This window comes from Plecotus auritus, assembly GCF_963455305.1.
Source record: "Plecotus auritus genome assembly, chromosome: 5".
Lineage (NCBI taxonomy): Eukaryota > Metazoa > Chordata > Mammalia > Chiroptera > Vespertilionidae > Plecotus > Plecotus auritus.
In genome coordinates, this window is record NC_137776.1 from 90757294 (window position 1) to 90784580 (window position 27287).

The 27287-nt window shown below is 48.3% G+C and overlaps 1 protein-coding gene across 1 annotated transcript in view; it reads left to right on the top strand.

Moving 5' to 3' along the window:
- Nucleotides 1-27287, top strand: part of RALB (RAS like proto-oncogene B) — a 96670-nt gene that overhangs the window by 948 nt on the left and 68435 nt on the right. The window lies entirely within an intron of this gene.

The following is a 27287-nucleotide window of genomic DNA, read 5'->3' on the forward strand; positions in this document are numbered from 1 at the left end:
GTCCCATTCCCTGCAGGGGTATGGATTACCAATGCTCAGCAGTGGGCTCTGAGGGGGTGGCCATCAGAGGAAGGCAGAACGCATCTGGTGGCGGGGTCTCCATGGGTGAACAAGGGAGGGCTTCCCGGAGAGAAGTGTGGGCCTGGGTCCAGACCTAGGAGCTGGCTTTCCCCTGGCTGGTATCTGCGGGATGTTCAGAAGCGTGGTGTGGGTGGACAGCCCCAGCCCTCAGCTCTCCCACAAGGTCTCCTGCTTCCACCTTAGCTGGGGAGAGGTGGGGGGGGATCCTGCTGAGAGAGCCCTGCCAGTCCTCAGGGGTCAGATATCACAGATGTGTCTTCAGGGAGTCATTGTGGGGAGAATGTTAGCCAAGTGGGGCTCTAGTCTCCCCCTCAGCCCCTTCCATCCAGAGTTGCTCTACTCTGCTTTGCATATGGATTTTTCTTTTACTATTGTCTTGCGAATAGGGATTTGTCAGCTAAAAAAAAAGTAAAATGTAAAACTCCTGTACAGTCCAACTATAAAAAGGGCTAATAAAAGCACGTCGGATTGGTTTGAGGATTAGATAAGTCAATACATAGAAAGCAGTTTGTATTTAAGAAAAGGGAACTATTAATATGACCACACGGGAGGGAAGCCTAAGCAGCCCTTTGGACCCGTGAGAACGGTCGGAAATCCTCCCCAGTCTCCTCTCTGTAGCCAGCTTCATGGCAAAGACGGGAGTTTGGAGTGTTCTCTCATCTCGAGCTCATTGAAGACAAGCACATGGTTCTCCTCATCCAGGCAGGGGCTTTGTGAGGTGGCCGTCACTGTGATGTGCCCCTGCTGCCCACTCCCCGGGGACGCCAGAGCCTGCCGGAGGCAGAGGGGCTGTCTGCTCCCCCTCCACCGGCGCTCCTGGGCCCATAGGCTTGGACCCAGTCTGTACACTGAACACTCTTCTTTGCCGTGTTGCCTGGTGTGGTCAGTCTCTCAGGAACCTGCTTTTGTTTTTATATTTAATTTTATTTTAAATATGTTTTTTGTTGATTTTAGAGAGGAAGGGAGAGGGATAGAGAGATAGAAACATCAATGATGAGAGAGAATCATTGATTGGCTGCCTCCTGCATACCCCACACTGGGGATCTAGCCTGCAACCCGATCATGTGCCCTGACTAGGAATCAAACCTGTGACCTTCTGGTCCATAGGTCGATGTTCAACCACTGAGCCACACCAGCTGGGCTATACTTACTTTAAAGTTCACATGGACTGTCTGCTATGTGCCAGGTGCTGACGACACAGCCGCCGTGAGGCTGGTATACAAGCCAGTGCAGGTGGTTGTGGGGCATGGGTGCTCCAGGCCACCAGCACAGGTCTGTGCTGTGTACATGGCCTCCTAAGATGTGTCGCCACTGCTTAACATCCTCAGTCCCAGCTCCTGGGAGGCCCTCCTGAACTGGCCCTTGCCCACCTGCGGGCTAAGTCCCTTTCCTGTGCGTCTGCTAACCTCTCCCCGAATGTTCCAGGCACAGTCTCCACGTTCATGCTCTGCTGTTCTCTGCTCAGAGTGGCCCACCTCCACATAGCCTCTCCCCTTCCTGGACCACCAAGACCCAAGACGGCCACAGGCCCCGGGAAACCCATTTGGTGGACTGGTGGCCCTTCTCTGACCTCCCACAAGATCAGGACTTTTTTCTATTACGGGACTCATCTCACTGGTTTGAGTCTGTTTTTTCTATCTTTCTTCCCATGAGATCTAAGTTCTAGACACCCAACCAGTGCTTATTATAGCAAGTGCTTGAGAAATGTTGCTGGAGGGAATGTGTGGATGAATTTGACCCTAACTCATGACTGTGATGCTCCTGCCCCAGATCCCAGATCCGGGGGTTCCCTTCCTCCCTCCAAGCAGTGTGGAACCAGCAGCCAGTCCGAGTCCTCTGGCCCACGAGTTCCCTACCAGCATCCCAGGCCCTGTGTCGTGCACTCCTTGGCAAGGGTGATCTGTCTGCAGAAACCTCATGAATTAGTTATTAGTTTCCAATTACCACTGTAACAAATTGCCACCAAACAGTGCCCACTTATTATCTTGCAGTCTGTAAGTGAGAGAGTCTGAGCACGGCGGCCCAGCTGGTTCTCTGCTGGAGCCTCCCAGGAATGAGGGTGTCGGCAGGCTGCTCTCCTGGAGGCGCTGGTGGTGAGTCTGCTCCTGGGTTCACTTAGTTTCTTGGCAGAATTCAGTTCCATGGAGTTGTAGGTCCGAACTTCCCGTTCCATTGCTGTCAGCTGAGGGTCGGTCTCAGCCACCCACAGTTCCTGGCCACTTCAGAGCCCCAGCAGTGAGTGGGTCAAGCCCTCATGCTTTTGAACCTTTTGCTGCTCTCTCTTCTGCCTTTCCTGTTTTTAAGGGCTCATGGGATTATATAGGGCCCAGCCAGATAATCCAGGATAGTCTATTTTAAGGTCAGCAGATTAGTAATTGTAATCCCATCTGCAAAGTCCCTTCAGAGCAGTACCTCTGTTAGTGTTTAACCGAATAACCAGGGGATGGTGGGAATGCTGGGGCATCCTTAGCATTCTGCTCAGTAGCCTGTGGGGCCAGCATGGCTCTTCCTACTCTGAGCTAGGAGACAGCCAGCTCTGGGAGGGCCCGGCATTCCAGAGGGAGTTTTTTTCTGAGGGCCCTCCATACGCAGACCAGGTTACCACTGGGTTCCCAGGTTGCCCTTGGTGACACCTGGGCGAGCTTGCAGTCATACCAGGCCAGTTCCCCTGAGCAGCTGGGCCTTGGACAGGAGTCAGGATTCAGTCATGGTCTCCTGTCTCCAGGAGACAGATTGCGTTGCTGAATGTCCTCCAAATGGATGGCTTGGGCAGGCAGGTGACCTCTACAGAAAGACCAAGGACATCTTCCCTTTCAGACCTAGTTGCTGGTTTGTTTCCATGAGCTTCTCCACAAGGAAGCCATGGCTCACTGGCCCTTTTCGTCAGTCTTAGCCCCCACCATCACCCCTTGGCCCCAGTCCCTAAAGGCCACAGGCTCTCCCCTCTTTCTGCAGTAGCCTCTGTGGGGGCCCTGACTAGAGTATGCCAGAGGTAGGCCTTACTTGCTATATGTATGTGCGTAGGTAATGACACAGCAGTATTACTATGTTAAAGCCCCCTTTATCCTACACATGTGCGAGGGCAATGACTTAGTAGAAGTACTACACGTACTGCGTAAGCACACCCTTATATAACCTACTAATGTTAATGTGATATAGATGTCAGCAATTGGTACGAGGCCTCTTTTGTTTGAGCGTGTATATAAGGTGCCACTGGTCAAATGTTGGCTGCTTTGTTCGTAATAAAGTATGTCCTACCTACCGATGGCTACTCATATGTCCTAATTCCTGGCGTCCAAACGGGTCAAGTCCCTGGCTGAGGAACTTGGACCCGACAATTGGCATAGTTGTCTTAGGATTCTGGGGTAAGTACCCCGTCTACCCCGCCAGAGGGCATGTGGCCTCCCATGGGGTTATGGTACCTGGTAGCGGTGGTCCTGATGACTTGGACCCCCCAGAGGACTGGGAGCAGGTTGAGGTAAGGCCAGTAGCCTTGGAGAAGGCTTTGTCATCCCTGATGGATCAGATTCCCAAAGACCAGCGGAAGGCTGCCGGGAAGGTAGGCTGGTTGCTCCTAATGGCCTTGAAACTGCAACACCGTGAGACACTGGCTCGGGAAGCCAAGATGCATGAGTTACAGGGACTGGAGGAGGCACTGGAGGCCGGTACGCGTGCTAGAGCAGGAGGTAGCCTCCCTGGGACAGGAGGGACCAGCAGAACGAAAGCCAGGAGACCGCTCAGAGGACAGTGTTACTGCTGGGGCAGTGGCCCCTGTGCTACAGGCATGACTGATCATGAAAAGGCGTCTGGAGCGAGATCAGCCTGTGGCCCCAGGAGGTGGGGCTCAAGGGCCGCCCACGGTTACTGAATTAACTACATATACCACTCTACCACCCAGAACGGGGAGGATTAGGACAACAGAGCCAGCAGAGGCTGGGGAGCCTATTCAGTGTGTTTCCTAAGGTTGTGGGATGACGGTACAGATAGCTTACAGTTGTCTCCACCTGAAATGGAAAAGTTAGCCTCCATGGCGACCCATCCTTCCTTGCAGCAATGACTGCAGGCCAGTCACTGTTTGGGAGCTAATCGGGGAGATCATTCCCTGATGGACTGGTTAATGGCGGCATCTCGAAGCATTTAGCAGGATACCAGATAATCGCCAGAAACCTAAGTAAACAGACTTTACATGCAGATTTAGTGCAAGTTATACGGGAAATGGCACGAGACAAGCCATGTTTAATTTAAGTACTCGTGGTCCCAAGGTAAGGCTTTACAATGCCTATGAAAGACTTCTCACCACAGCCGCGCCAGCAGCGTTGGGCTCTCTGGCAGCCATTTGGTCCCTTTGGAGATCTATAGAGCAAACCGCAGTCCGCACCAGTCGAATACATGAAGTACACAGCTTGGGGGATGTCAAGCAGTAAGAAAAGGGGGTAGCAAGACCCGTGACTGCAGAAACCTAAGGTACATAAGGCAATGTCTAAGACAATGGGCCCGGGATCTGGAAAAGCAGCGGGGACAGAGCCTGTGAAAATCTGCACACAAATATAGGTAGACCTGCTGGCTGCGGGGCTGAGAAAGAAAAAATAGATCAGCAGCCCAAGGACATACGTGCTGCTGGCCGATTGGAGGCAGTTACCAGTAAGACAGCATTTCCAGAAGCTGCTGAAGACCAGTATGCCTCCAGGACTGTTTAGACTCATCTGAGGAGAAAGAGTTTCATCTCCTAAACTAAGGAGCAGGCCGAGGCACCTGGTTAAGGGGGGACCCCGAGGGCTGGAGGCTGCATGTTGAATTCACTGTATATTGTCCCCCTGCAACGCGAACCGTGTGCTGGTGCTGGTGGGTGCTGGTGCGGACTGCAGTTTGCTCTGTAGTAACCTGGACAGATGTACGGGCCCGGTGGCGGAACTGTCCGTGTGCAGACAACTTTGACACTAGGCATTGGCTGCCTTCCCCCAAAGGCCTAGACAGTGTGTATCTCCCATACCATAATACATCTTGGGAATAGATGTCTAAAAGGGTTAATGATGACAACGACCCAGGGTGAATTCTGCTTGCAGGTGCGTGTGGTAAAGCCCATCACAAGGGGGCACCCGGGCTGTGAAACTGCATAGCCCCATGGAGTGGTGTGGGTGTGGCAGCACCGCCTCCCAGGAGGCCGTAAGGAAACTGGACAGACAGTATTGCAGCTTGAAAAGGCAAAGATCATCCGCCCACGCGCAGCATTCTCCAGTGTGGCCAGTGAAGAAGCCTGGCGGCACCTGGTGAATGACCGTGGATTACAGGGAAATGAATGAAGTGTCTACACTCCGTGATGCCGGCTGTAATGGATCTCATGGACCGCCTGACACTGACGTGGGCGGTGCCACCACATAGTAGATTTAGCTAATACTTTCTTTTCCATAGACAGCACCGGAGCATCAAGAACAGTTTGCTTTCACGTGGGAAGGTTGACAGTGGACTTTTGTCATTCTCCCGCAAGGATATTTGCACAGCCCTACCATCTGTCATGGTCTGATGGCACAAGATTCAGCCACCTGGGGCAAGCCTCCCACAGTAACAATGTTTCAGTATATTGATGACATCATGCTAACCTCTAATTTGCTTGCCGATTTAAACGCAGCTGTCAGTATTCTACGGCAGGCTTTAGACTCATAGGGGTAGGCGGTGAATGACTACAAGGTCCAGGGATCTGTCACATCCTTGGGAGGTGTCTGGTGGAGTAAGACGTAGGCGATACCCGAAGCAGTAATTGACAAGATGCAGGCTTATCCTCGACCCACAGCGGGGAAACAGTTACAGACCTACCTGGTGTGTTAGTCTTAGGTACTGGCGAGTGTTCATTCCCTGCCTGGTGTGGTTGTTGCGGCCCTTGTACCAGTTGTCCTGGAAGGGGGCGGCATGGGACTGGACTCCAGAGGTTGAGGAGGCCTTTCAGCTGCCAAGAGGGCAGTCGCCCAGGCCCACACCTTGCAGGATGTAGACCCGACACAACCATTCCAGTTGGACGTAACTGTTACCCCATCGGGATTTAGTTGGGGTCTGTGGCAACAGCATGGGCGGAGAAGGGTTCCCATCGGGTTCTGGTCCCAGCTCTGGAAGGGGGCCGAGAGTCGGTAGTCCCTCATTGAGAAACAGCAGCCACTTTTACGGCCTTGCAGGCCTGTGAAGCAATCACAGCACAAAGCAAGGTGCTTGTAAAGGCAGCTTATCCTATAGCCAGCGGGCTTAGGTCGTAGGTGACCATGCCCCAGACAGAGGGGCACAAACCCCACCTTTAGTACAGTGGGGGCCTATTTAGAACAGAGGGCAGTGGTGAGTACCAGCCCTCTGTCACAGGAATTGCAAACCCTATTGGGACCTGTAACATAAGATCCCATCAAGGGATAAAAGCCCTATAGAGGAGGTGCTCCCTAATCCATTCCCAGAGACCATGTGTATATGGATGGGTCTAGTGGGGGAATCTGTTACACAGGCATCAGTAGCTATCCATTTAGATCAGATGAACTGTGGCTCGATTCTAGTACTAAGCAAAGTAGCCAATGGGCTAAATTATGAGCAGGCTAGATAGTTTCGACAAAAGAGCCTAGCCCTGTTGGCCATTAGAACTGACAGCTGGGCTGTCTCTAAAGGCTTAACGTTGTAGTTGCCACCATAGCACCAACGGCAGTAGGCAATAGGACATCGTCCTGTATATGGACAGGAAATAGAGAAGGATACGTAGGGTATATATAGTAGGGCCTTTAAAGAGACAACAATATATCGTTTGAGTAGCCATCGACCGCTGTTTGCCCCTGGGAACGATGGCAGAGCCTTGGCAAGGGTCCAGGAAGTAGTACCCTCCCCTGAAGATCGGACTTGGTGGCTCCATCAGAAATCGGGGCACGTGGGACCACGGAGAGTGATGCAGGTGGCTAAGCGGTGGGGCCTGGCCCTATCCACAGGGGAAGCCCTCGCTGTAGTACAAGGATGTCCTTGCTGCACGCAGGCACACCCCATCCATATGGCCTCCAGGAGAAGAAGGGCCATGTCCTCAGAGGGGAGCCCCCTGCAACATTGGCAGGTGGGTTTCACTGGGCCTCTCCCTCAGGACCGGGTTGTAAGTATGCCCGGCTGTGGGTACTGCCACTGGCCTCCTTGCTTACCTGCGAGGGAGGCTGCCCAATGGACAGTTGTCTGAGGATTGGAACACTTGCGGGCCACCTATGGGCATCCCCTTAGCATAGCAAGTGGTAACAGAACCCGTTTCACAGGGAGAGAGGTACAGCTGGGCCAAGGCCCAGGATGTAGCTTAGCAATTTCACGTTCCATATCATCCCCAAGCTGCTGGGATAATTAAACGATATAACGGCCTGTTAAAAGACAAGCTCCACCTAGGGGCGGACCCACCTAGCCTAAAAGGTTGGGCTAGGCCAGTGGTCAGCAAACTCATTAGTCAACAGAGCCGCAGTTTGCCGACCACTGGATTAGATACGGCCATCAGATTGCTGAATAAACATCCCAGGAGGATGGGTGCCTCCCCCTTAGACTTGATACAGAGGTATCCTCATACACTGCATGTGCAGGTAAAAACGACAGATGAACTGTTACGACCCAAGGGACATCCATCTTGTTACTGCCTACACCTGCTCCCTAGCAGAAGGGGAAAGGCAGTGTAAACCTGGCCATGGACTGTTCATAGGGCAGGGCCCTAGGTAGCCTTCCTATCCCCTTGGGAAGCAGGTATGACTATAAAGTTACGTTGCATCCCTAGATCCAGCCCTGGCCAGTAACTGTGCAAGGCCAAGCCGGAAAACACGTGAAGGGAACTTTGTTAAAGGGGACTTACCCTATTACCCTCTGGCCAGTGCCCAGATTTCCCATAGCTTTCCCTTTGATGCCAGGCCCCTATGAAGGGGGAGATCCCGTGTGGTATCACCGCCAGGTCGTCCTCTGATTCCAGCCACAGCGCTATCTAGAGGAGACACGGTTGCTTGCATCTTGCTGGAAGGCTGTGATCTCCCTATGATGGTCTCAGTTTCTCTTTTGTCTCTAAGCATCTATATATATAAAAGGCTAATATGCAAAGTGTCCCCTCAGGAGTTTGACCGGGAGACTGGGAGTTCGATCGTTCGCTACGACGTGCGCTGACCACCAGGGGGTGGTGCGGAAGGAAGGCCCTGGCTGGCAGCCAGAAGGCCCTGATTGGCCCTGATTGCCAGCCAGGCCTAGGGACCCTACCCATGCACGAATTTCATGCACCAGGCCTCTAGTAGTATCATAGGCACACACCTATGCTCGAGTACATAATGCCTCCCATTATTAGGTGTGCACAGAAATTCCCCCAGAAGTGGCCAGTGGATTTCCATAGCGCATCCATCCACCACTGCTACCAATTAGACATAGTTAGCTACTCAAGACTTCAGCAATGTCTTCTAGGACTCTTTACGCTGAGCCATTAATACTTGGATCCGACAGGACCATAGCAATTCTTGCCCTTTTATAGGTTATACAGTTTAGAATGGATAAGGGTAGTTACTAGGGGAACAAGTAAAATTAAGAGAATCCACAGACATATATAGAGAGTAGCAGTGAAGCAATAGGAATTGCATTGTCAGCTGGCTGCCTCCAGAGTTATACTGTAACATAACTACTAATGCTAAGGTCCAAATGCAATAGAATAGAAAGCAATATACCAGCACAAAACATATAGATATATTAATCCCAGGGTACTTGTAGGTATATAGAAGGTATAGCTATCCCTACCTCCCAGCACATTATGTGAGATGTTGTACCTAGGGTTGGCCCTATATCCCTGGGCTAATCCTTAAGACTTTATAAGAGATTCCCCATAACTGGGACTCAGTATGCCACTGGTAGCATTGAGTTAAACAGACTCCCTAGTATTCTTACCCCTTAGCTGTATTCCTTCCTGCAGGAGGAGCAATTAAGGTAGAGTTAGAAGTTACAGTTTTAGCTGAGCATACAGCTAAAGTCTTGAATCAGATCTGACAAGCCTTTCCCCTAATAACATAAAACCATGCAGATACGCAAAGTAGTACTACAGAATAGAATAGCACGAGATCTGTTAACTACTACACAAAGGGGCACTTGTACCATCCTACATATAGAATCCTATACATATATACCTAACTAGTGACCTGGTGCATGGATTTATACACATTGAAAGGAAATTAATTAGAAGGTGGCCGGTGGGGTGGGACTGGGCGAGATGGGCCAGACACACTCTGGAGCCAACCTCCCGCCCCAGCGTCTGTGGAGTGAGCAGGGTCCCTCCAGCAGGTGGGGTCCCTCGGCCTGGCCTGTGGGGATTGGGCTGAAACTGGCTCTCCAACATCCCCCAAGGGGTCCCAGAGTGTGAGAGGGCACTCTGTAAAGTTGCTGTCGTACAGGGTGTGGAACACAAATGCAAGTGTGCAGTAAACCAGATTCAGGGCAACAGTGCACCAGCAACATTACCCATGGTCGAAGGTGGAATTGCATGGCCCCTGTGAGGAATTGGGCTCCCTCCTCTCTGGTTTTGGGGTGTGTCACCTGAGAACCGCCATGGCCAAGTCACTGCAGCTCAGCAGCTACTGCGTTGAGCATCTGCCCCGTTGTGGTCAGTGCATGTCATAGTGACTGGTTGGGCGGCAGGAGGGACACTTAGCATATTAGCCTTTTATATATGGAGACTAGAGGCCCGGTGCATGAAATTCGTGTGCGGGGCGGCGGGGGCGTCCCTCAGCCCGGCCTGCACCCTCTCCAATCTGGGACACCTCAGGGGATGTCTGACTGCCAGTTTAGGCCCAATCCCTGCTGCGGGATTGGGCCTAAACTGGCAGTCGGACATCCCTCTCACTATCTAGGACTGCTGGCTCCTAACCGCTCACCTGCCTGCCTGCCTGATCACCCCTAACTGCTCTCTCCTGCTGACCTGATCGCCCCTAACTGCTCTCCCCTGCTGGCCTGATTGCCCCTAACTGCTCTCCCCTGCTGGCCTGATCGCCCCTAACCGCTCTCCCCTGCCGGCCTGATCGTTCCTAACTGCCTCTGCCTCGGCCCCTGCCACCGTGGCTTGTCCAGAAGGTTGTCCGGAAGACGTCCGGTCTATCTGGTCTAATTAACATATTACCCTTTTATTAGTATAGGTAATCAACAAAATGTAACCAGTACCCTACAGGAGATATATTGGGAAGTACGGGCCATACAAGCCCTTTCCCATACCCCCTCCAAGATTAGTAGGATAAGACTATCAGGAGCATAGCGTTAGGCATTCTTAAGTTTTCCAAATAGGGCCAGTTTTACAAATAGGGTCATAACATATTGTAGTTTATGCTACTGTTATAGACTCTGTGTTCAAGGAGCTAGCATATAGGCCAAGGTACTCTGTAGAAGCCATCTGGCATAAGGGGTCAAGTGTGGGGGCCCTGACCACTCACCCTACGTATGCATGAGGGCAATGACTCAGTAGTAGCACTATATGTACTGCGCAGGCCCACCCTTATATAACCTGCTTATGTTAATGTGGCATGGACGTCACTAATTGGCACGAAGCCTCTTTTGTTTGAGCGCGTGTATAAGGTGACACTGACCAATCAGTTGTTGGCTGCTTTGTTCGTAATAAAGCATGTCCCACCTACCTACAGCCACTCAAGTGTTCTAATTCCGTGCGTCCAAAAGGTTCCTGGCTGAGGAACTTGGACCCGACAGCCTCCTTCCCACTCTCCTGGCCGCCCGCCCCCCTGCTCCCAAACCCCATCCCCCATCCACACTCTTCAGTGTGGCAGTGTGCCCAGGGTCATGGACTCCAGTCCCACAGGCTAAGGTGCAAGTGTGGGCGCTGCTGTCTCCAAGCTCTATGACCTTGGCAACTAAAGCAGCTCCAGCCCCATCTGTGAGATGGAGATAATCTCCCAGAATTGTGAGAGTAAAATGAAACAGTGTATGAAAACCCAGAATATGCACGATGACCCCGCTGCTGGCGCGGATGCTCCTGTCTTGGCAGTCGGAGAGGTATACCTTCTTTCCGGAAACCTGCCCCCCTGCAGGGCCGTGATCCTCTGCTGGCTCCTCTGGCTGCGGCACAGTGACTTCCCCAGGGCAGGGCCTCCTCTGTCAGCCTGCACCTGCAGGTTCTAGGCAGGTGTGCACAGGGAATGTACCGGGAAAGCACCGGTGGGTGGCGGGAAGTTGGAGCTGCTGTGGCATCTTTTCCCCCGTGCTGAGCAGTGGAGCAAGGCCAGCTTCTGGAGATAAAGCAGTTTGCTTCAAGGCAGCAGCAGAGCTTGGGTTTGCAGGGAGGTGCTGCTAGGCTTGATCGAGGACCTGCTGGAGCTCGCCAGCCCCTCATGCCGCACTGGGCTCATTATTTCAAAGCTCAATTCTGAAGCCAACTTTGAGGGGTGTGGTGACAAAGGCACCCACTTCATTTCACCAATGGGGAAAATAGGTGAAGTGCGGCCCAGCACCGTGACCATGGCTTTCTGCTAAACTGGCAGCTGCACACATTCCACTGAGCCCTACTGCCGGTTTATCTGGTGTCCTGGCCCTCACGGGCGCAGTGCAGTGGGAATGGCCCCACTGCAGAGCCAGACTCTGGTTGGTGCCCCTTGAGACTTAGGAGCTTTTCCTTAACTTGTGTATTCATTTAACGAGTATGTGTCAATCATCTGCCCTGTGACCCAGGCCCTGTCCTGACATGGGATGCAGCAGTGAACAGTTCCCACAGCTTCTCCCAGGGTGGCCCCTTCTCAGGTCAGGTGTCACCTTCTCCAAGATGCCTTGCTTGACCACCTCACCTAAAGTCGGCCCTGTCACTACTTATGTCATCCTGTTTTATCTCCTGTGTCTTATATGGTCACTAAATACATGCTCACGTAGGAAAATCTGGTAAATGCAGTCATTTAAAGAAAAATAAAAGCTTTATTTAGTCTTACCACCTACACAAAATCACTGTTAACCTTTTAATATAGTGTCAGTTGGTCGCCTCTGCATAGACATGTCATTGCCCACATCTCATTTCATCCTGCTCTTTTGCTTAATGTTAATTCGAAGACTTGCTTGTTCTCCCATTTTCCCGTCTTTGGAGCGTGCACTGCATGCCCGTGTGGAAATTCAATCTCCCACAGGGGGTTCCTGTTTGTTCCTGATGTCTCCTGAGTGCTGCCCACCCGGGAGAACTTTAAACTTAAATGAAATTAGTGATAGCACTTTCTTGAGTATTTGCAGGCCACGTCTGTAGTGAAACTCAGGCTCTACCCTGAGGAGGTGCAGATCTGTTCCCATTCTCGGCGGCTTCCTTTCCGCCTGCACAAGGGCCAAGGTTGAGACACGAGTTGCTTGGTGGCTGTTTGTCACTCCCCTTACCTGGAGCGAATAGCCCCTTGGGGTCCCAGCTTTACTCAGATGCCTCGTATTAGATAACCAGTCATGGGTATTTTTCCTTCCTTCGTGGTCCATGAAATAGTGGCATGTCTGATAGGTGTCTTAAAGGTGATGCAGTACCATAACTAGAGACAGTTCTCACTTTCATAAACACATTGTGAGCCTCATTTCAACGGGCCATTCTGTTAGGTCACAGGGCTATCCAGTGCATGACTCACCTGTTCCCTTGCTGTGCACTGCGCTGGCTTCTGGTCTCTTCTGAGATCCGGGCACCATGGGCTTACTACACTCGTCTTCTTCCTCATTCACAGGATTTCCTTCAGTAACTCCCAGAGGTCGGATCGTCTCAGAATGGCTATCTGGAGACACCGGGTACTTTAAAGCCTAGTGTTTTTAGAGGTTGGTTTCTTTCTTGTGTGTTGTCTGCAGAAATGGTGTGGGTGCTCACAAGTGGTCCAGTGCTTTTTGGTCTGGAAAACCCCCTGAAGGCGAACAATTAACGTGAATGAGGTAAAAGGCTGAAATCAAAAGCAGATTCGAGTATAAGAGGTGCATAAGATTAAAAGTCATCTAAACCTAGGACTGGATTTGACGTGTGCGAGTGTGTGTGTGGGGTCAGCGGGTCATTTGTTGTTGATCACAGTGACCTCCAAATGTTGTAAACCCACATACTGAGCACAGGGATCATTTAGTTTAGGCATGCAAATGTAGTTCAGTGTTATTAATTTAAATGGACTTTTTTTGTGGGTATGGGTGTGAAGCTTCCTAAGTTATAGAGCATTGTTAAACGAATGATAGGCAATCAAGTATCAATTGTTTTTGTTTACCGTAAATTGGCACTAAAATATTTTGAGCAGTTTGCATGTGTAATTTAAGCTTTCTTCCCATTCTTGTTTGTTAATGAACTCAGCAAAATATTTTTTTTTTTGTATACAAAGGTAATCCTCAGTCCTGTTCTAACCAAGATAGTGCCACGTGGATGAATGCTGTGTTTACTGGGGCAGAAACAGACATTTGTAACATTTTAACCCTAATTTCACTCTGGTTTCCTTTTATTGTTTTACTAGAGGCCCAATGCATGAAAATTTGTACAAGAGTAAACCTTCCTTCCCCTGGCTGCCGGCACCGGCTTCCCTCTGGCACCTGGAACCCGGGCTTCCCTCCTCTGGCTGCTGGCAGGCATCCGGGACCCAGGCTGCTTCCCTCCAACCCTGGCTTCATCAGGAAGGATGTCCGGAATGATGTCTGGTCTAATTAGCGTATTACCCTTTTATTATTATAGATTGACTGGTGCAAAGTGGCAAACAATAATACACAAAACCAAATAAATCTCAATGAAGAGCCTCTACATGTCATTCGGAGCCAGGCCCTGGGGTTTCCCAGGAACAGCAGGGTTCTTGCCATAAGGGGCTGTGTGTCTGCCGTGCAGGAGACAGCACACGGGGCCAGAGAGGCCACAGAGGCGACGCTCCCTGTGTCGGATTTTCAGTGACTTCTCATTTCTTACCACAAAATCCAAACACCTTACTTTGCCCTTCAAGGCCCTGGTTGACCTGCCGCAGCCCATCTTTCTGGCCTCATCTCACCACTTGTGGGGCTTCTGTGGCCACACCAGCTCCCTTCTGTTTCTCAAACCCTGACTCCCTGCTGCCTCAGGGGCAGCATTGACTTGTGAGTTTGGGCCATTGCCTTTATGGAGAGATGTAACTTAGAGAGCCTCAGGGGCCCACACATATGCTTCAAGCCATTCATTTGTCACTCATCTGTTGTAGCCAGACTGTCTACTAGGACCTGGCATGTGCTAAGGCCCTGTAGCCCTGGTTCCCAAGGACTGGTTACTCTACTGGACAGCCAAAGGTTACAAAAACCAAACACTGAGCATCTCTGAAAGAGCCAGAGAATAAACCACAGGTCGCTGGGCTGAAAGCAATGAAAAGCCAACTAAAAACTACAACAAAGAAGCATTGGAAATAAGCTGTAGGGTGAAGATTGGGCCAGCTGGGTGATCTGGGAGAAGGCTGTGCTGTTGGCTGTAACAGACTCAAAACTAGACCAATGCTGAGAAATCCCCTGGCGTGTTTAAGCATGAACCAAAGAAGGAACCACTTGGATTCAACTCCTAGCACTGTCATTTAACCAGCTGTGTGTCCTTGACCAACTGACTCAGCCTCTCTGAGCTAGGTTTTCTCATCTGTAAAATGGGGATAATGTCTGCTTCCCAGGATAGAGCTGAGATAATAGAGATACAGGGCCTGGCATATTTAGTGTGTTCCCCCTTCTTCTCGCTCTGTCTTGCCCTGTCTCTCTGTTCTGCTGCTGGAGAGAAGAGTGCCTGGCAGGGAACGAGGTGGGGCCACCCTCAGGTCTACATTAGGGTCCTATAGGTTATGACTAAAGGACTTAAATTATATACTGAACTCAATGACCTGGAAGCTGGCACTTTCCATCCTGGACCCGGTTCTGCTTTATACATTGAGGGGCTGGGCCTCCAGTGCAGGTGCACATGCCGCACTGCTGGCTTGCGGGCGGTCCTGGCCTAGCCCAGTCCTCCAAATCCCGGTCTTTGGGGGTGGGGCCCGGAATCCCATGTGTTTAAAGCCCCAGATGATGGCGGTGAGCAGCCAGGTTTCAGAGCCCTCAGCCTGTGGCCCCCGAAAAGCCTTGAGCCTGACAGTCCATGTTTCTCTCCCCATCAGAGACCCCGTGCCGCATGCAGGGGGGAGGTCTTCCATGAGCTGGTCTGGCCCAGAGCTCACCGGCTTCCATCCCAGCGGGAGGGTCCTCCGGGGCTGCCTCCCGAGGAAATGGCAGCTGGGACCAAGTCTAGCCCGCTGTGGAGGGGAAGCGCTGACCCCGAGACCTGGGGCGCTTTATCAACCCACGTCAGCCAATCGAACTGAAGATACATCTTTGAGGCTGGAGATACATTGTAGGATTGAAGCCTAGACCCAGAAATCCCTTCCTTCTCATGTAGCCACTTCTTGCCAAGAAAGAAACTGAAATCCTGCGGGGTTCCTGCTGGGCTTAGATTTTTGTCTCCTAACATAAAAATTGTTAACCGTTGCGGAGTTCTCCCTAATTGCCTGAAACAGCAATAAACTTCCCGGCCTACCTGGGGGGCCGTCAGGGCGGTGAGTTACTGTTTGCCTACGGCATTCCTACAGCGAGTCCAGCACTACCAGATTTCCCAGGAAGGCGGGTAATTTCTGGAACTCCCAAGTGCTTTTACAGAGCAGGGGGGTGAAGAAAGAGATTTGGCTTTACAGTTTCTAAGTAAAAAACAGTAAAAATGGTTTGCCACCTTTAGTACCAGAACAACAGATGTATCAGCAAAAAGGAGTGTCATAAATTATATGCTGAGGGTGGAGTTTGGGGCGTGTGGGGCAGAGGTACAGAGAATACCTAGTTTAACAAAAACAAAACAAAACAGGGCCACCTTTAGAAGTAAACAGAGGGCCCAACTTTCCCCTTAGGGGCTGGAAGGGGCTTGGGAAGGGGGTGGCCAGAAAACAGTTTTCAGTGTTAAATAGGACAGTGATGACAATGGAGTGATATGGTAAGATGAGCATGTTTATTTAGCGTGCTCATCTCACCATATTACAGGGCAGAGCCAGGACTGGAGCCCAGGCACCCCTGTGCCGCACCCTCTCGTCCCCCAATAGTGCAGGGACCCAGAGGAGTAACACCCACTTGGGCGTATGTTTAGGAAAAACTCTGGAAGGTTTCTACCAAACAGCTGGTTAGAAGTTGTTTGTAAAGAATTATTTCCTAAACTAGTGTCCTGGTGCACGGATTTGTGCACATTGAAAGGATATTAATTAGAAGAAATATTTTATTTTATTTATTTATTTTTTAATTTTTTTTTATTGTTTAAAGTATTACATGTAGTAGTACATATATCTCCTTTTCCCCCCCCCATTGACCTTCCCCCAGCCTCCCCTACCCCCTGTCGTATGCCCTGATCCCCCCCCCCCCCCAGTGTCTTGTGTCCATTGGTGTGTTTATATGCATGCATACAAGTCCTTTGGTTGATCTCTTTCCCCCACTCCTCAAAACTCCCCAGCCTTCCCGCTATAATTTGACAGTCTGTTCGGTGCTTTACTGCCTCTGTATATATCTTTTTGTTCATCAGGTTATAATGTTCTTTATTTTCCATAAATGAGTGACATCATGTGGTATTTTTCTTTCATTGCGTGGCTTATTTCACTTAGCATAATGCTCTCCAGGTCCATCCATGCTGCTGCAAATGGTAGGAATTCCTTCTTTTTTATAGCAGCATAGTATTCCATTGTGTAGATGTACCATAGTTTTCTAATCCACTCATCTGCTGATGGGCATTTGGGCTGTTTCCAAATCTTAGCTATGGTGAATTGTGCTGCTATGAACATAGGGGTACATATATTCTTTCTGATTCATGTTTCTAGTTTCTTGGGATATAGTCCTAGAAGTGGGATTACTGGGTCAAATGGGAGTTCCATTTTTAGTTTTTTTGAGGAAACTCCATACTTTTCTCCACAGTGGCTGCACCAGTCTGCATTCCCACCAGATGTGCACAAGGGTTCCTTATTCTCCGCATCCTCACCAGCACTTGTCGTTTATTGATTTGTTGATGATTGCCATTCTGACAGGTGTGAGATGGTACCGCATTGTTGTTTTGATTTGCATCTCTCGGATAATTAGTGACTTTGAGCATGTTTTCATGTGTCTCTTGGCCTTCCTTCTGTCTTCTTTCAAAAATATTCTATTTAGGTCCATTGCCCATTTATTTATTGGATCATTTATCTTCCTTTTATTAAGTTGTATAAGATCCCTGTAGATGTTGGAAATTAAAACTTTATCAGTGATAACATTTGCAAATATGTTCTCCCATATAGTGGGCTTTCTTGTTGTTTTGTTGATGGTTTCTTTTGCTGTGAAAAAGATTTTTATTTTGATGTATATTTGTTTATTTTCTCTTTAGTTTCCATTGCCCTAGGAGCGGTATCGGTGAAGAAATTGCTTCGGCATATGTCTGAGATTTCTCTGCCTGTGGTTTCCTCTAGTATTTCTATGGTTTCCCGTCTTATGTTTAAGTCCTGTTTCCATTTTGAGTTTATTTTTGTGTATAGTGTGAGTTGGTGGTCTAGTTTCATTTTTTTGCATGTATCTGTCCAATTTTCCCAACACCATTTATTGAAGAGACTGTCTTGACTCCATTGTATGTTCATGCCTCCTTTGTCAAATATTAATTGAGCATAGTGGTTTGGGTCAATATCTGGATTCTCTATTCTATTCCATTGGTCTATATGTCTGTTCTTGTGCCAGTACCAGGCTGTTTTGAGAACAGTGGCTTTGTAATACAGCTTGAAATCTGGTATTGAGATCCCACCTGCTTTGTTCTTCTTTCTCAGGATTGCTGTGGCTATTCGGGGTCTTTTTTTATTCCAGATGAATTTTTGGAAAGTTCTTTCTAGGTCTGTGAAATATGCCATTGGTATTTTAATGGGGAGTGTGTTGAATCTATAGATTGCTTTGGGTAGTATGGACATTTTAATGATGTTGATTCTACCAATCCATGAACATGGTATGTTTTTCCATCTCTTTACGTTGTCCTCTATCTCTTTTTTCAGTGTCCTATACTTTTCCGTGTATAGGTCTTTTATCATCTTAGTAAAGTTTATTCCTAGATATCTTAATTTTTTTGGTGTGATGGTAAATGGGATTGCTTTTTTAGTCTCTCTTTCTGTAAGTTCACTATTGGTGTATAGAAATGCCATGGATTTCTTGGCATTAATTTTGTATCCTGCTACATTGCAGAATTCATTTATTAAGTCTATTAGTTTTTTGATGGAGTCTTTCGAGTTTTTTATGTACAATATCATGTCATCTGAAAATAAGGACAGCTTTACTTCTTCTTTTCCAATTTAGATGCCTGTTATTTCTTCTTCTTGTCTAATTGTAATGGCTAATACTTCCAGTACTATGTCGAACAGGAGTGGTGAGAGTGGGCATCCCTGTCTTGTTCCTGTTCTTAGGGGAAATGGTTTTAGTTTTTGCCCATTGAGTATGATGTTGGCTGTGGGTTTATCATATATAGCTTTTATTATGTTGAGGTATGATCCTTCTATTCCCACCTTGTTGAGAGTTTTTATCAAGAAAGGGTGTTGGATTTTGTCAAATGCTTTTTCTGCATCAATTGATATGACTATGTGATTTTTATCTCTCAGTTTGTTTATGTGATGTATCACGCTTAATGATTTGCGGATATTGTACCATCCTTGCATTCCTGGGATAAATCCTACTTGGTCATGGTGTATCATCTTCCTGATGTAGTGCTGGATCCAATTTGCTAGAATTTTGTTGAGGATTTTGGCATCTACGTTCATGAGGGATATTGGCCTGTAATTCTCTTTCATTGTGTTGTCTTTATCTGGTTTTGGTATTAGGGTGATGCTGGCTTCATAGAAGGAGCTTGGAAGTGTTCCTTCCTCTTGAATTTTTTGGAATAGTCTGAGGAGGATAGGTTTTAGTTCTTCCTTGAATGTTTGGTAAAACTCCCCTGTGAAGCCGTCTGGCTCCGGGCTTTTGTATACTGGAAGCTTTTTGATGACTGCTTCCATTTCTTCCATAGTTATTGGCCTATTGAGATGTTTAGATTCTTCCTGATTGAGTTTTTGAAGGTTGTATTTTTCTAGGAATATGTCCATTTCCTCCAGGTTGTTCAGTTTGTTGGAATAGAGTTGTTTGTAGTATTTTTTAACAATCCTTTGTATTTCAATGGGGTCTGTTGTTATTTCACCTCTTTCATTTCTGATTTTGTTTATTTGGGTCCTCTCTCTTTGCTTCTTGGTGAGCCTGGCTAGAGGTTCATCAATCTTGTTTATCCTTTCAAAGAACCAGCTCTTGGTTTTGTTGATCTTTTGTATTGTTTCTTTGGTCTCTATGTCGTTTATCTCCGCTCTGATCTTTATTATTTCCTTCCTTCTGCTTAACCTGGGCTCTTCTTGTTGCTCTCTTTCTAACTCTTTGAGTTGTAGGATTAGGTAATATATTACCATTGTTTCTTGTTTTTTGCAGTAGGCTTGTAGAGCTATGAACTTCCCTCTCAAGACTGCTTTCGCAGTGTCCCATAGATTTTGGATTGTTGTGTTTTCATTGTCGTTTGTTGCCATGATGTTTTATATTTCTTCCTTGATCTTTCTGGTAACCCATTGTTTAATAGAATGCTGTTTAGTCTCCATGTGTTTGATTTTTTGGATTGTTTTATTGTAGTTGATTTCCAGTGTTATGCCACTGTGATCTGAGAAGATGCTTGATATGATTTCTATCTTCTTGAATTTGAAGAGACTTTGCCTATGACCCAATATATGGTCTATCTTTGAAAATGACCCATGTGCACTTGAGAAGAATGTATATTCTTTGGCTTTGGGGTGAAATGTTCTGAAGATGTCAATTAATTCCATCTGGTCTAGTGAGTCATTTAGAATTGATGTTTCTTTGCTGATTTTTTGTTTAGAGGATTTGTCCAATGGTGATAGTGGGATATTAAAGTCTCCTACTCTGATTGTATTGCTGTCAATCTCTCCCTTGATATCCTCCAGGAGTTTTTTTATGTATTTGGGTGCTCCTGTATTGGGTGCATATATGTTTACCAGAGTTATTTCTTCTTGTTGGATTGCTCCCTTTAGTATTATGAAGTGGCCTTCCTTATCTCTTGTTATGTCCTTCATTTCGAGATCTAATTTGTCAGATATAAGTATTGCTACCCCAGCTTTTTTTTTTCATTTCCATTCGCCTGAAAAAACTTTTTACATCCCTTCACCCTCAGTCTGTGTGCGTCTTTTTTTCTGAGGTGGGTTTCTTGTAGACAGCAGATATATGAGTCGTGTTTTCTTATCCAGTCCGTTACCCTATGTCTTTTGATTGGGGCATTTAATCCATTTACATTTAAAGTTATTATTGATAGGTATTTATTTGTCGCCATTTTTATTCTTTACCCCTGTGTTCCTTCTTCACTTCCTATTTCTTTTTTTTACAGCAGACCCTTTAGCATTTCTTGCATTGCTGGTTTGGTGGTAATAAATTCCCTTAGTCCTTTTTTGTCTGTGAAGCTCCTGATTTCACCTTCAAGTTTGATTGATAGCCAGCCTTGCTGGGTACAGTATTCTTGGATTCAGACCCTTCCTTTGTATGACTTTGTATATTTCATTCCATTCCCTTCTGGCCTGATGAGTTTCTGTTGAGAAATCAGTTGCTAGTCTGATGGCAGTTCCTTTGTAGGTAACTTTCTGTTCCTCTCTGGCCATTCTTAAGATTTTGACTTTGTCGTTGGTGTTTGCCAATTTAATTATAATGTGCTTTGGTGTCGGTCTTTTGGGGTTCATTTTGCTTGGGACTCTGTGAGCTTCTTGGATTTGTGTGGGTTTTTGCTTTCCTATATCAAGGAAGTTTTCTGTCATTATTTCTTCAAACAGGTTTTCTATTCCTTGCTCAGTTTCCTCTCCTTCTGGAACCCCTATTATGCGGATGTTGTTTTGTTTCGTGTTGTCCCAAAGTTCCCTTGGGCTCTCCTCCTGCTTTTTAATTTTTTTTTTTTTAGAAGCTGCTCTACTTGTATATTTTTTCCTACCTTGTCTTCTAGCTCACTGATGCGGTCCTCTGCTTCTTCTTTTCTACTCTTGATGCTTTCTATTGAGTTCTTTACAGCAGCGATATCATTTTTCATTTCTTCTTGGTTCTTCTTCATTTCTTTTTGGTTCTTACACATATTGTTGAATTTGTCTTCGATTCTTTTCAGCCACCTTATGACCATTTCTTTGAATTCTTTCTCTGACAGGTTGCGTGCCTCCATTTTGTTTACTTCCTTTTCTGGTGATGCCTGCTGTTCTTTCATATGTGGGCTGTTTCTTTGTCTCCCCGTGGTCTCTGCTTCTCCGGGTGTCTGGTTATGTAGTTCTCTCTCTCCTGCGTTGATTTAAAGGCACAAAATACAACACAACCAGGTATAATGTACAAGGCACTGAACAGAAATGTATTTATGATATTAATAACCACAAATAAAGGTGACTTCCAGGGAAAGGCAAATTAGAGGATAGGAGTGAAAGAAGAAGAGAAAAAAAAGAAAGGAGTGCAAAAATAAAATTGGGAAAAGGATAAAAAAAGTGAGAGACAAGAAAGAGAATAAGAGAGAAGAGAGGAACAAACTATATATATATGGGGAGAAAACTCCAATAGAACTGCCACTAATCCCAACAAATGCCAGCAACAAGTACCTGGAGATGAATACAAACTACAAACAACAACTAATATCAGCGAGGCGAGGGAAAACAGAAGCAAAAAACAAACAAAAATAAAACAAACAAAAAAGAATAAGTAAAACAATCTCACAAACAAGCAAAAAATCGATATTATCAACAATCAAGCAAACAACAACAAAGGACAGAGAGAAAAGAAATTTTTGGATAGTGAAGACAGAGAAGAGAGAGGTGTGTATGGACTTGGATCAGGGGATTGGAAATTAGGTATTTAAGTAGGGTGAAATTTTAACAGGGGGTAAAAAGAAGGAATAGGGAAAATCGAAAGCAGGAAAAGGGTAAAAGAAACAGGACAATAAAAGGGGAAAAGTTAGGAAGAGGGTGATGGCATAAAGGTAAAGTTGAGATAGAGTAAAATGATGCTAAAGGTAAGATGAAAATAGAATGTAGAAAACTAATCTCAAAGTAAAGAGAAAATAAAATGACACTTTTTTAAAAAAAAATGTAAAATAGTAGTAGTAATAATACTGATTGAAAATAAAAATGTAATAATTAAAAAGGTAAAATCAAGTGAGGAAAAAAAACACACATTAGTTTCTTAAGTAAAAGATGAAAAAAATAAATAAAAATGTGCCATAGTGAAGGCCATTCACTTCCTCTACTGTTCTGTTTGGCATGCCTATTTCCTAGTCAGGACAGTATTGCAGTTCCCTGCATTCCACTGTTCCTCAGTATTGTAAGCCAGACCTGATTTTTAAGCAGGCAGTGTGTCTTAATTTCTTGTATTCCTTTATTTGTGTTTACACAAGAGTCAATTTGTGATTCAACCCCTGGGTGGCAGTGTTTCTGTATTAACCTCCAGGTCTATTGGTCCTCTCTAGCCAGTGCTTAGATCCTGCTTTCCCTGTGGCACTCAATACCGGTTTGTGGGAGTGGTTGCCCCAGAGCTGGTTCTCTGATGGTTATTCCCCGCTCTGATCCCCAGGTTCCAGAAAAACAACTTTCCCCTGAAGTCTCTTAGGGTGTCCCCAATTGGGTGGTCCTATGTATTGGGCTTAGTAATCAGAAGCAAGGATTTAAAGAGGAAAAAGAAAAAAAGAAAAAAAAAAAGAGCCAGCATAAGTGTGCGAACTCCGGGGCTGCGCGCAAGTCTGTGCAGTCTTTTTTCCCCCATGGGTCTAAGCAGCCAGCACACTTCTAAAATTTTTAGGCTGTCCTTTTGCGTCAGATCAAAATGGGTTGCTTTTTAGAGTTCCCTTCTGCTAGCAGCTCTGAGGACCCCCTTCCATATTCACGGATCACGCCAGCCCCAACAGCCACGAATTTTTCTAGGCGCAGACTTCCCCTGGTCCTCCAGCTCCCGCAGTGCGTGCGTTTCTCTCTCCTGCTGGGACCAGAGACCTCACCTTATCCCAGGCGAAGTCTGACCTTTCCGTGGTGGAGTGTAGAGCTCCTCTGAATCTGCGTGTTTGCGCCAATTGGGAACTGGTGTTCTCGGGTTCACAGCTGTTCGGTGGGTGCTGTAGTTGTAGATTCCCCAGGTTCCCGAAAACATCCACTTTCCCCTTCAAGATGGCGCAGTCTCTCCGTCCGAGTCTGTTGCTCCAGGAAGGAATCCAGCAGCAGTGGGGGCTTCCCGGTCAGGGGAGCCCCATCCAGCAGTCTCCCACAGTCTCCTGGAGTATAGCTGTCCCTCAACTCACCAACAGACACTCCCCGTGTGACCACACACTCTCTCTTTGTTTTCTCACTCACGCACTATGTTGCAGTCTGCCTTCCCATCGGCAGCCATCTTCCTTTCCTCCTGATCTTTTTTCTAGAAGAAATATTTTAATATTGCTATTCGCCCTTTCTCTATAATAGAAGTGTCAACTAAATTCACGATCCGATCGACAGTGACAGATTGAAACACACACGTGAGATTGGCACCAGCAAGAGCCTTATATGTATCGTGCAAGTGCGAGTCAACTTAGCATTTTATAGATATAGAATAAACTTGCTTAATTAGACCTGCTTTCCGATGTAGCCAAACTTTTTTCAGCCCAGTGAAGCACCTCAACTTCTCTTTCAGGTAATTGTCAGCAACACAGCAGTAAATATCAACACGAAGCAGATTATTATTGTAGATCACGCAGGGAGAACAAAGGGTAAAATATTTAACTGCAGCAGTGTTTGACTATCCTGTGCAGTGAGAAAACCTGAAGTCATTTTCAAGGTCCACGTTTCTTTCTTCTTTTCAGTTGGGTCAAGTTTCTAAACTTTCTAAATCTCATTTTCCGGCTAATGAAAAGAAAATAGGATTCCACCAAGTCTCCTATCTATCTACTCCAGGACTTCTGTGAGGATCAAATGAGATGAGGCATGGGAAAACGATTCACAAACATTTGGTTAAAGTGTAAAATGTTTGCACCTGGCTATAAAGCAAGTTGTGTTCCTGGGCTAAAGAAACTCCAAGGAGGCTAGTTGCTAGGGAGAGGAAGCCGGGCGTTGCTGTGTGACGTCATTACCCGGCGCCCACAGTAACTGTTTGTGGGCTGTGGGCCACATTTTGCACCATGGGGTCTTGGCAGCATTGGCTGCTATTTGGTGGGCTGTCACTCCGGGATGGTGGTGGGGCCTGTGTCCCACTTGGGGGAAGCCGAGTGTTGGTTTGTCAGCGCCAGGTCCACAGTGCTGTTTATTTTTAAATGCCCAGTGCACATCGTGGCAGCTCCTGAGCGTCTGCCCCCTGGTGGCCAGTGCATATCATAGCTACAGTTGTATGGTTGAGCGCCTGCCCCCTGGTGGCCAGTGCACATCATAGCTACAGTTGGATGGTTGGACAGACACTTAAACTTTTAGATAGATAGATAGATAGATAGATAGATAGATAGATAGATAGATAAGAAATTCCTAACCATTCCAAAAATGTGTGTCTTGATCTTGGGTGAATAGAGAGATGAGGATAAGAACCCCTTTCTAATGTAATAGCAGGCAGTGCCTGGGACTAGGATTTTGAAAAGATGGCTGGAGGGGACCTTGCCCACCCCTGAGCATGGGGTCCCTGAGCGAGAGGCTGCTCTGTGTCCTTGCTCACTGATCACAGCCACCAGCAGTAGCATGTTGGGTGAGGCCAGTGGCCAGATGGCAGGGCAGTGAGGGGTGACACTCCTGAGCTGCTGGGTTTTCTCCTTTTCTGGTGACCTTGGTCAGAGCGTTGAAATTCATGGACAGCATAGATTCAGCCAGCTGGGTTCTGCAGTGGCGGTTGTGTTGTCCTTATCTCTCCATGTGGAAGTCTGGGTGTGATCACCAGGTTGTTTCTTTCCCTGCCCTCCCCCCTCTTTACCCCTCTCCCCCCTTCCATGGAGAGGACAGGGCATTAGCAGGCTGGGTCTGGCTCCTGTGCACAGTGGGTGTTGGCACCAGGCTTTGTGTCCTCACTAAGAGCAGATACCCTCAGCAGAGCTGGCAGGGCATAGCTTAGGCCCCTCTTCCAGCCCCCGGCACACTGTCGTGGGCCCCCAGCTTTCTGTCCTGCCCTCTGTCTGCTGGCGAGGCTGCTTCCGGGCCCAGCATCCTGTGGTGGCTGCTTGCCTGTTTTGAGGTGTGGAGTTGTGAGTCCGGATCCCACCTCTGCTGCTTGCTGGCTGGGAGCTCTCAGGACAGCAGCGTTGTCATCGCACCTCTGTTTGCTTTTCCTGTAAAATGGGTGCTGCTGGAACCCCCGTAAGGGGCTGAGTGCAGGCTTGGGAGTGCAGTCCAGTGCTGGTGTGCAGGAAGCCTTCCCCGACGGTTAGCCATTCTCCTGGTTAGGAAGGTGGTTTGATTATAGCAGCCTTGCTGTCTTCAACCTTTATCCACCGACTCCCTGCGACAGAGTCTGGGGAATGCTGGCTGCCAGATGCAAGGCTTCCTCACCAACCCGACTGACCTCTCCCGCTCTCGGATTAGAAAGAGGGCTTCCAGAGCTGCCTTCCAGCCTCTGTCAAGACCCCCAGGCTGTGCTCAGCTTCGGAGGAGGGAGCATGCTTTTACTGCCTCTTTGGTGGCAAAGGTACTTACTGTTGGCGTCTGTGCTAAAACTGCCCCGTTGTGTGGCAGGAGCACATTTCCTGCAGAGTTCCCCAGGAGTGCGGTGGGGCTGACTCCTGGACCCTGTCTCCAGATGGCATCAGAGAGGGAAGAGGCAGTGGTCAGGGCGAGACCCAGGGTGCCCATGTCCCCACCCACTGAAACTGGATTTGAGCCTTTATTTTGTCCTAACCCCTCATTTGGACACAGCTGGATTCCTCTCTTAAGATAAACAATACTGAACACCTATTTGGCATGTACTGTGAACCAGGCACTGTTGCAGGCTGCGAAGTAGGTACTATCATTGTCCAAACGTTTGCCCATGAGGACCCCGAGGCTCAGAGCGGTGAGTGCCTTCTTCAGGCTCAGACCGCTAGGAAGCAGCAGAGCCAGTGCACAGGCGGTCTGACTGCGGAGTCCAGCTTTGAACATCCGTATGCAGCCTCTCTCTACCAAGTGAGGAGCAAGTAGCTTTACTGAGCACCTACTATGCTCCAAGCATGTTGCAGGACTCCATAGTTAAAATCCACGATCAACTCCTTCTTCCCAAGGAAGCGTAAAGAGGGAGAGATGGAGAAGGGGGGCCAGCAGAGGGCTCTGCCCTTCTCTGCCTGGCTCTGCCAGTGGAGCTGATAGGAAAGGAGCTGTGGGGCCAGGCCTGGCCGGGACATCCCAGCGGGTGGGCAGAGGCTTCAGAGCCCCAGAGGACCTCAGCTCGCCCAGCCCAGGTGCAGCTGCCCTCTGGGCAGATAACCCAGAACACATGTGCCCATCAGCGGCCGCCAGGACAGCGACAGGCTGACAGCTTGCCCTGTGGGGCCTCCCTGCGCGCAGAAGCCTGGGCACCTCAGGCACAGCCCCCAGCACTGCTTTTCCAGGCTTCCAGCACAGGCGGGCGGGCGCAGCCCAGGTGTCTGACAGCTTCCGCTCCAGGGTCATGGCCTCTGCATCTAAGCCCCTGGGGACACCCAGGAGCTCCAACTTGGCAGTTTGGGTTGTAAAATCCAAAAACCAATTAATGTGGGGCTTGGGGGGAAATCTGTCTGACAGGTGGTTTGGCCAAACCTTCAGTCTCTTGTTCAGACAGAAGAGCGGGTTGCGTGCTGTGTCTGCAGCTCAGCACTGGCTGCTGCCAAGTAGGACAGCCCCTGTGGTGCTTCCTTCCCTGGAGGTCCCATCCTCCTTCCCAGGTGCAGTGGAGGTGTGGCTGGGAGGAGATGCCGGAGTTCCCCCAGACCCACTTTCCTCGCACACCAAGCCACAGCCCGGTTCAACACACTGGCAGTTCCGAGAGCCAAGTCACATGGTCAATTTGAGCTCTGAGGTATGAACCAGGGTCAGAGCCAGTGCCTGGGAGAGCCTTGGTGGGCAGATGCAGTGGGCAGCTTTTGGCCTGGCCTACCTCACAGACTCAGAATCTGGGGTGCACAGGAGTCCTGGAACCAGGGGGGCCAGAGCATGGACCACATCTCCCCTCTGATCACTCTGGAACAAGTACAGTGAGCAGGAGTTGGGGGTGCCCCCCCCAAATTGTACCATCTGGGGCCTTCC